General features: G+C 44.3%; 1 pseudogene; it reads right to left on the bottom strand.

The window, feature by feature from the left end:
* Positions 1–3,456: 3,456 nt before the first annotated feature.
* LOC129058766 (cytochrome c-like) lies at positions 3,457–10,406 on the bottom strand (annotated as a pseudogene).
* Between the last annotated feature and the right edge of the window lie 199 nt (positions 10,407–10,605).

Below are 10,605 nucleotides of genomic sequence, written 5' to 3'. Positions count from 1 at the left end.
ACTTCCGGCGCGAAAGTTGACGTCACGTCGTGGCGCGCCTCGGTGGCGTCAGACTGGCGTCGGGCCTGGCGGGAAAGTGGAAAACTATCCGCGGCGGGACGGGTGCTGTGGCTCACTCTTGGAATCCCAGCACTTTGGGAGGCCAAGGCGGGCGGATCACGAGGTCAGGAGATCGAGACCATCCTGGCTAACACGGTGAAACCCCGTCTCTACTAAAAATACAAAAAAATTAGCCAGGCGTGGTGGCAGGCGCCTGTAGTCCCAGCTACTCGGAAGGCTGAGGCAGGGGAATGGCGTGAACCCAGGAGGCGGAGCCTGCAGTGAACCGAGATTGCGCCACTGCACTCCAGCCTGGGCGACAGAGGAAGACTCCGTCTCAAAAAAAAAAAAAAAAAAAGAAAACTCCAGGCGGCGACGGCTTCTCGGTGAGTAAATGGAGCAGTGGTCGTAGTCTCTCGAGGCCCCGCTCCCCTGCGACCTAATCTCAAGTCCGGGCCGCGGTCGGCGTTCTTCTCTGGGGCTCCGCGCCCCAAGCCTCGGCTTCCTCATCTGCCCTGAGATGGGATAGTCCCCACAGGTACCTTTCTGCGTCGTTAAAATGAGGAAATGAGAAAGGCTTTTACCCTCACCCCCTTCCCGATGAACTAGTCCAGGCAGTCGGCCTCATCTCATGTCTGTTGGGCTTCTCTGGAAGCCAAATGGTATCGCACGTGTTAAAGGCGGGTGCCTGGAAGCCGAACGTCCTGACTAACTGAGAATATTGACTAATCTGCATAGCATTGAGAAGAGGAAATGGAGCTATTCAACAGATTCATTGGTCTATATAAGCTGCTATAAGTTACATTTACTCTTTCTGTGTAGTACCTCACAGAAATCTGAAATTTTGGATATGACATTCTATGACATTGCATTTAGCTATTCTCACAACTCTATTTTTCAAAATGTCCAACGTTTAAAATTTTTTCTTCCTCAGTCTTTCAGGAGATTGTCATGGTTGAGAGACTGGACTGTACCTATCCACTATGAATGAGCAGAACACCACAGCTAATATTAACTTTCTGCAGGTAATCTCTGAGCTTCCGGAGAATTTGGGTCTGCAGCATTGTGTTTTGCCATCACTGTTGCAGGCTTTCCAAGTAAAGTTAAAAAGTAAAGGACGAGCAAGGTAAAGAGCTCATGGATAATTGCCACCCTTTTCCTCACATAGGATGTCACAATTTTCTGACATCCCACAGTCAGAGTTGGAGCTTAATACTTACAACTACAAATAATGGTACTATTATGACATTTACATCTAGTATTATATCGTTTTTCAAATTACATATATGTATGTGAGTATGTATGTGTTTATATGTTTTCTTAGCCATTCAGATCAATCCCAGACAGACTACAGTGCAAGTTTATTAGCCATCTTATACATGAGGTTGTCATTTGCTCCAGGGTACATGGCAGGGTACATGGCTACTAAGCAGGAACTCACATCTTGTAAGTTCTTTTCTGGTAGGTAGAAGAGTAATTTTTTTCCTCTCTGCTACTTGTAATTCCTCAGGAAATCAAGAAAGCAGCGGTCAGAACTGTATTATTCTCCTCTTCGATGTAATAAAGTCAGCTATTAGATATGAGAAAACCCTTTCAGATCTTTGGAACTTTGATTATCAAGGAGGAAATGAGTGGCAATTAATGACTGAGGTAGACTGAAATAAAAATCTCAAAAGTCATTCAAGTGGAAATGATAGCTGATGGTTGCCATATGGACACATTCACTCTCAGATGAGATAACAGGGCATGCTGAATAAGGTGAAACGTGCTTCGCTGATGTGTCATAATATTTTTGTGACTCCTGTTTTTTCAGGCAATTGAAAACACTGCCTCAGTATCTGAACACAAGGTAATGTTCATGTACAATGCATTTTAAGTATTGAAGACTTAAAAGTAATGACATTGGCTAGCTTGCCTTCCTACTTTCTTTCTTTCCCCTCCCTCCAGTCACTCTTTTCTCTCTTCCCTAGTTGCTCTAATAAACATTAGCTGTCTGGGGAAGATAATCTGAGGTGGCGACTGGCCAGATAGCCTGCCCTTACTCACTCTGGCTATAAAATAAGCCTACAGTATCCACAAGGGGAAATACTAACGGTGTAAACAAGCACATCAAGGTGCAGTCAAAGAAGCCAGGTCCCCACTGATGAGATGAAGAAAATAACCACCTAAGTCTCAGGTCCCTATATCTGCCTAATTGCCCTTCCTTCCACCCAGCACCACTGTCAAGATAATGGCATTCCATGTTTTACTTTACTTTGCCCATGTAGACCTGACTGGAGTAAATCAGTCTGTCCACTGTCAAGGCAATGGTACTGGATCTTATGTCTCTATTAATTCTAGAAATACCTTCCATCAAAAAGCCAGATGATTGGCCGGGCGCGGTGGCTCACGCCTATAATCCCAGCACTTTCGGAGGCTGAGGCAGGCGGATCATCTGAGGTCAGGAGTTTGAGACCAGCCTGGCCAATGTAGCGAAACCCTGTCTCTACTAAAAATACAAAAAAAAATTAGCCTGGCCTGGTGGCACACGCCACTGCACTCCAGCCTGGGCAACAGTGCAAGACTCCATCTCAAAAGATAAGCCAGATGATTGAGTTCCTTAGGTGCTGATTGGTTGCCTTTAAAGATTTTTGTTTGGTTGGAATCTGTTTTGTGGGGTTTTTGTTAGTTTTGTTAGCCAATTTTTGGATGACTATCTTAAAAGCTTTCGTGATGCTGAATAAAGCAATGAAAATTCAGAATTTTTACTGGTGAAAAATATCAAAGTACTCCAACACACTGTTTTTGGTTTTAGATAAACACAAATTTACCACCTTGACTGCCTGCATACCTATTTTTACATATTTGTAATCATTTTATAAATGTAAATATAATTTGTATTCTTTTTTCTCTTAACATTTTTTTCTCCATGTGCTTCTGCTTTGTCTTCATTGTTATCGTTAATGACTGTATTCTGGTCTAATGACTCTAAATTTTGGTGTCCTAAGAAGTGGGGCATTCAGTTAAGAGAAGTAGTAAAATTTGTTTTTTCTTTTTTGTCCTGCTTGCCTTTTTAACTTTTTTTTTTTTTTCCTGGAAGCATAGACTCAGATTGCCCTGAATACACTCCCAGTGTTTTCTCTTTTTTTTTTTTGAGACAGAGTCTTGCTCCGTCACCCAAGCTGGAGTGCAGGCAGTGGCGCAATCTCGGCTCACCGCAAGCTCCGCCTCCTGGGTTCACGCCATTCTCCTACCTCAGCCTCCTGAGTAGCTGGGACTACAGGCGCCTGCCACTTGCCCGGCTAATTTTTCGTATTTTTAGTAGAGATGGGGTTTCACCGTGTTAGCCAGGATAGTCTCGATCTCCTGACCTCATGATCCACCCACCTCAGCCTCCCAAAGTGCTGGGATTACAGGTGTGAGCCACCGCGCCGGGCCTTTCTCTTTTTTTTTAAGAGACTAGGTCTTGCTCTGTCACCGAAGGTGGAGTGCGGTGACAGCATCACAGTTCATTGCAGTCTCAAACACCTGGGTTCAAGCGATCCTCCCACCTCAGTCTTTGGAGTAGCTGGGACTACAGGCAAGCACCACCAGGCCTGGCTAATTCTGTTAGTTAGTTATTTTGAGAGAGTTTCGCTTTTTTGCCTAGGCTATAGTGAAGTGTCACAATCTCGGTTCACTGCAACCTCTGCCCCCTGGGTTGAAGCAAATCTTCTGCCTCAGCCTCCCTAGTAGCTGGGATTATGGGTGCCTGCCACCATGTCTGGCTAATTTTTGTATTTTTAGCAGAGATGGGATTTCACCATGTTGGCCAGGCTGGTCTCAAACTCCTGACTCAGGTGATCCACCCACCTGCCTCAGCCTCCCAAAGTGCTAGGATTACAGGTGTGAGCCACCACGCCTGGCCAGTTCTTTTATTTATTTATTTTTTTTTTTTTTTGAGACAGTCTCGCTGTCGAACAGGCTGTAGTGCAGTGGCACAATCTCGGCTCACTGCAGGCTCCGCCTCCCGGGGTTCACGCCATTCTCCTGCCTCAGCCTCCCGAGTAGCTGGGACTACAGGCGCCCACCACTTGCCCGGCTAATTTTTTGTATTTTTAGTAGAGACGGGGTTTCACCGTGTTAGCCAGGATGGTCTCGATCTCCTGACCTCGTGATCCGCCCGCCTTGGCCTCCCAAAGTGCTGGGATTACAGGCGTGAGCCACCGCGCCCGGCCATTCTTTTATTTTTTATAGAGATGAGGTCTTGCTGTGTTTCCCAGGCTGGTCTCAAATTTTTAGCTTCAAGTGATCCTCCTGCTTGGGCCTCCCAAAGTGCTGGGATTATAGGTGTGAGCCACTGCACCCAGCCCTCATATTTTTCTTTTTTAAACTTAGGTAAACAAGCTAATTGTGGAGAAAAACCCACAAGGAATCTACAGATGTAAAAAATAGTTTTTCTCCGCTCTCTTTCCCATTCCTCAGGGGTAATCATCCTTCCAATATTTTTCTGTTCATATACAAGCTATAATTGTGTGCAAGTACAGGTATACTCTTATGCATACACATATATATGTTTATATATTGTTTTTACAAAAGCAGAATCTTAACCATGATTATGGGTGGTGGTGGTGTTTGAAGACACAGAGTCTCACTCTGTCACCAGGCTGGAGTGCAGTGTCACAATCATAGCTCACTGTTGCCTCCACCTCCTAGGCTCAATGATCCTCCCTCCTCAGTCTCCCAAAGCAGTGGGATTATAGGCATGAGCCTTCATGCCCAGCCTGATTATCCTTTTGTGGGCTGCTGTTTTTTCCACTTCATGTCAGGAATGTCTTTCCTCTGTCAAAAAATACAGTATGGCTCAGCAGTCCCTAACCTTTTTGGCACCAGGGACTGGTTTCATAGAAGACAGTTTTTCCACAGACCATCTCAGGGCATGATTTCAGGATGAAACCGTTCAACCTTAGATCATCAGGCACTATTTAGATTCTCATAAGGAATGTGCAGCCTCGATCCTGTGCGTGTGCAGTTCACAATAGGGTTCACACTCCCGTGAGAATCTAATGCAGCCGCTATTCTGACAGAAGGCGAATCTCAGGTGGTAATGACCACTTGACCACCCCTCACCTCCTGCTGTGCAGCTTGATTCCTAGCAGACCAAGGACTCCATGGTCCAGGGGTTGGGGACCCCTGGTCTAGCTTATTCTTTTTTTTTTTTTTTTAATATTTTAATTAAAAATTTTTTTTTTAGACAGAGTCTCGCTGTGTCACCCAGGCTGGAGTGCAGTGGCACGATCTCGGCTCATTGCAACCTCCGCCTCCCGGGTTCAAGTGATTCACCTGCCTCAGCCTTCTGAGTAGCTGAGATTACAGGCAGTTGCCACCATGACTGGCCAATTTTTTTTTTGTATTTTTAGTAGAAATGGGGTTTCACCGTGTTGGCCAGGCTGGTCTCGAACTCCTAACCTCAGGTGATATGCGCACCTCGGCCTCCCAAAGTACTGGGATTACAGGCGTGAGCCCCCACGCCCAGCCTGGCTTATCTTTTTTGATGACTGTTATATTTCAAAAATTAAAATTACTCCATCATAATTTATTGAACCCTTTCCAGATTGATGGGCATTTATAGTCTTTCCAACTTTTCACAAAGTAATTTTCCTAGTAATAGTGAAAATACATACTGGAGTTGGCAAGTGATAGAATCTTTTAATAAATTTGAAGATGTTCAAAGTTACTTCTGTAGTAGTATCACTTTAATGTATATTGGAATGTATTCCTAAGAGATACCAGCGGTTAATAGTTGTGGCACTTTATTTCTCTAAAAAATATTTCTGGGTTTTGTGAAAAGTGTAGATACTACCAGGGGAGTGTGTGGAACAAATGAGCATCATCCATTCTGTGTTTTAATAAGGAAAAGCTGCTGTTTCATTGTAGCAAATGTACCGATTTTATTAACTGTTTTTCTATTATTGCATATTTATTTACCTGGTGATGCTTTTCATCATCTGTAGCACCAATACTCAGACAAAGAAGTACATTGAAAGGGTGCTCAGCCCTTTGCCCATTTTTAAATTGGGTTTTTGTCATTGTTGAGGTATAGGAGTTATTTATATATTCTGGATATTAATCCTTTATCAGACATATGATTTGCAAACATTTTCTCCCATTCTATGGGTTTTCACTCCCTTGATAGTGTCCTTTGATGTACAAAAGTATTTAGTTTCAGTAAAGTCAAATTTATCTTTTTTTTTCTTTTTTCTTTTTTCTTTTTTTGGAGATGGAGTCTAGCTCTGTCACCAGGCTGGAGTGCAGTGGTACGATCTCGACTCACTGCAATCTCCACCTTGCGGGTTCAGACGATTCTCCTGCCTCAGCCTCCCGTGTAGCTAGGACTATGGGCGTGTGCCACAATGCCCAGCTAATTTTTGTATTTTTAGTAGAGATGGGGTTTCACCATGTTGGCCAGGATGGTCTTGATCTCTCGACCTCGTGATCTGCCTACCTCAGCCTCCCAAAGTGCTGTGATTACAGGCATGAGCCACCGCATCTGGCCTTATTTTTTATGTTATTTTATTATTTTTTTCATCTGTGATTTTCTTAACTATTTTAAGTTGTATGATCACACATAGTTTTAAAATGTGTGTATGTCTCCTCTAATCATTTTAAGTTGGCAAAAGCACCATTCCCAATCACAAATATACAGCAGCAGTTTTACAGCTTTATGTTTTCGAATGGCTCTTTAAAGACAATCCTGCATCATAACTTAGTTTGAGTTAGATTGTAAGGAATTCAAGAGTGAAGTTTAACTTGTTACTATTTTAAAAGCATGTGACCTTATAGATCATGTATAAAATGTGAGAAGTGTTAAATAATCTTAAACTAGACATTGCAACCTTATTTACCTTCAATCCTTGCCTTTAAAAGGCAAATGAACACCAAACACCGTTGAATCTTGCTTGGTTCTAAGACAGTGAGGAAATTTCCTCAGTATTTAAATATATTTACATAACCAGTTATGTAAATCTAAATATAAAACCAATCTCCATTAAGTTTTTTTTGTTGTTGTTGTTTTTATTTTTGGGGGTTTTTTTTTGAGACAGAGTCTTGCTCAGTCGTTCTGGCTAGAGTGCAGTGGTGCGATCTTGGTTCACTGCAATGCACCTCTGCCTTCCAGGTTCAAGCAGTTCTGTCTCAGCCTCCCGAGTAGCTGGGATTACAGGTGCCCACCACCACACCTGGCTAATTTTTGTATTTTTAGTAGAGACAGGGTTTCACCATGTTGGCCAGGCTGGTCTCGAACTCCTGAACTCAAGTGAACCACCCACCTCGGCCTCCCAAAGTGCTGGGATTACAGGCATGAGCTACTGCGCCCAGCCTCTGTTAAGTTTTAAGATGGCATTCACCATCTTTATGAGAAGTTGAACATTACTAACAAAGTCTAATCATATCTTTAGAAGGGGTAAACAGTGATACCATGTTCTGATTTGGAATTACTATTAAAATTCAAAAACTGAACATTTAACCACAAGCCAGTCTTAGTTTTAAATCACGACTGCCCAACAAAATATTCTGTCATTTATGATCTGATTTCTGGTGTATGAGATCTATTAAAGTATGGTACACATGAAACAGTCATGAGACATTTGTTTTGTAATAAATAAGGCAGTGGCCAATTATTACTCATTAGTAGCTTTTTTGAGATAAGCTATCAAGCCTGCCCTTTCTGCCTTCTTCTTAATGCCGGCAAAGATCATTTTTCTTCCATACCCTTGGGATTCTCCAAATACTCTACCAGTGTATCCTCTCCCCAGGTGATGCCTTTGTTCTTCTTGGCGTCTGTGTAAGAGAATCCAACAGCCTGACCTGTCTTCCGCCCAAAGAGACCATGGAGATTAGGCCCAGTCTTGTGCTTGCCTCCCTTTTCCATGGTGTGGCACTGGGCACACTTCTGAACAAAAATCTTCTTGCCTTTCTCAGCATCACCCGTGTTTAATTCTCTTTTTAGTCCCAAAGCCGGACGACCCACTCTTTATTTTTTTGTTGTTATTGCTTGTCCTTTTTGTTGTCATGCTTAAGATACCATTGCCAAATCCAAGGTCATGAAGGTTTTCTTTGATTTTCTTAAATTTAGGTCTTTGATCCACTTTGAGTTAATTTTTGCGTATAGTGTATTTTAAGGATTTAACTTCATTCTTTTGCATATGGATATCCAGTTTTTCCAGTTCCATTTGTTGAAAAGATGGTCCTTTCACCATTGAAATTATTTTGGCACCCTTGTCAAAAATCAGTTTGTCGGCTGGGCACAGTGGCTCACGCCTGTATTCCCAGCACTTTAGGGGGCCGAGGTGGGCGGATCACGAGGTCAGGAGATCAAGACCATCCTGGCTAACACAGTGAAACCCCATCTCTACTAAAAATACAAAAAAAAAAAAAATTAGCCGGGCATGGTGGTGGGCGCCTGTAGTCCCAGCTACTCGGGAGGCTAAGGCAGGAGAATGGCGTGAACCTGGGAGGTGGAGCTTGCAGTGAGCTGAGATTGTGCCACTGCACTCCAGCCTGGATGACAGAGCTAGACTCCGTCTCAAAAAAAAAAAAAAAGATCTATTTGTCACATATATGAAGGCTTATCTTTGAACTCTGTGTTCAGTTTCATTGGTCTATATATGTCTGTCCTTCTGCCAGTACCACACTGTTTTGACTACTGTAGCTTTGTATTAATATTGAAATCAGGGCTGGGTGCTGTGGCTCACACCTGTAATCCCAGCACTTTGAGAGGCCGAGGCGGGCAGATCACGAGGTCAGGAGACTGAGACCATCCTGGCTAACACGGTGAAACCCCGTCTCTACTAAAAATACAAAAAAAGTTAGCCAGGCGTGGTGGCGGGTGCCTATAGTCCCAGCTACTCAGGAGACTGAGGCAGGAGAATTGCGTGAACCCAGGAGGTGGAGCTTGCAGTGAGCCGAGATCACGCCACTGCACTCCAGCCTGGGTAACAGAGTAAGATTCCGTCTTGAAAAAAAAATATATATATATATATATTGAAATCAGGAAGTGTGAGTCCTCTAAATTTATTCTTTTTCAAGGTTTTGGCAATTTGGGGTCCCTTGAAATTCCATGTGAATTTTGGTATGGATCTTTCTATTTCTGCAAACTATGTTGTGGGACTTTGATAAGGATTGCATTGAATCACTTTGAATGGTATTGTCACCTTAAGAATATTGAGTGTCTTCCAATCCATGAAGACAATAGCTCTTTCCATTTATTTATGTCTTTAATTTTTTTCAGCAGTTTCATTTTATTTTATTTATTTTATTTTATTTTATTTTATTTTATTTTATTTTAAGACAGTGTCTGGCTCTCTAACCTAGGCTAGAGTACAGTGACACAATCTTGGCTCCCTGCAGCCTTGACCTTCCAGGCTCAGGTGATCCTCCCACCTCAGCCTTCCAAGTAGCTGGGACCACAGGCATGCACTACCGCAGCTGGCTAATTTTTGTATTTTCTATAGAGATGAGGTTTTGCCGTGTTACCCAGGCTGGTCTTGAACTCCTGGGATCAAGCAATCCACCCGCCTCAGCCTGCCAAAGTGTTAGGATGACAGGCATGAGCCACCGTGCTAAGCCTTGCCTTTATGCTTAAATACATAAAGACCCTGTGGCCTCCCCCTCCACCCAGAGCAACAGCAGCAGTGGTGAAGACCCAGAAACATCCCTGGCTCAACAAGCCCCTGAGCATCACCCTGTTACTTATTTAGTAACAGAGTATGCAAGAGGAGGAAACCTGCACAACTGGATACACCCAGAAATGTCCCTGGCTCAACAAGCCTTCCAGCATGACCCTGTGGCTTCCCCCTCCACGCAGAGCACCAGCAACAGTGGTGCAGACCAGAAACCTCCCTGGCTCAACAAGGCCCCAAGCATGACCGCATGGCCTTCCCCTCCACCCAGAGCACCTGTAGCAGTGGTGGAGTCCCAGAAACGTCCCTGGCTCAACAAGCCTTCCAGTATCAGCCTGTGGCCTTCTTGTTTCTTTTTGGCTTTTTTGAGATGGAATTTCGCTCTTGTTGCTCAGGCTGCGTGCAATGGCGCGATCTTGGCTCACCACAACCTCTGCCTCCCGGGTTCAAGCGATTCTCCTGCCTCAGCCTCCTGAGTAGCTGGGATTACAAGCACGTGCCACCACGCCCGGCTAATTTTGTATTTTCAGTGGAGATGAGGTTTCTTCATGTTGGTCAGGCTGGTCTCAAACTCCCGACCTCAGGTGATCCACCTGCCTCGGCCTCCCAGCATGCTGGGATTACAGGCATGAGCCACTGCGCCCGGCCTACCTGTGGCCTTCTTCCTCACCCAGAGCACCAGTAGCAGTGGCAGAGACCCAGAAATTGCTCTGACACGGCTGCAGCCATCCCAGGAGGCCAGTGTCATTCAAGCTGGGCAGCCTGAGGCTGTGATGTCAGACTCGCCGAAAAGAAGCCCTGGAACTCTTCCTGGGCCAGGGCTACCAGTGCCCCATCATGGATGTTTGGAGCCTCGGCCTAACATTTCATCACATGGTGGCCGGGGTTCTGCCATTCTACTCATGCAGCGTTAGGGTCCTCATGGCAG

This window comes from Pongo abelii, chromosome 2 (assembly GCF_028885655.2).
Source record: "Pongo abelii isolate AG06213 chromosome 2, NHGRI_mPonAbe1-v2.0_pri, whole genome shotgun sequence".
Taxonomy (NCBI): Eukaryota; Metazoa; Chordata; class Mammalia; order Primates; family Hominidae; genus Pongo; species Pongo abelii.
The sequence above is the reverse complement of the archived record's forward strand: the minus strand, read 5'-3'. Positions and strand labels throughout refer to the sequence as shown.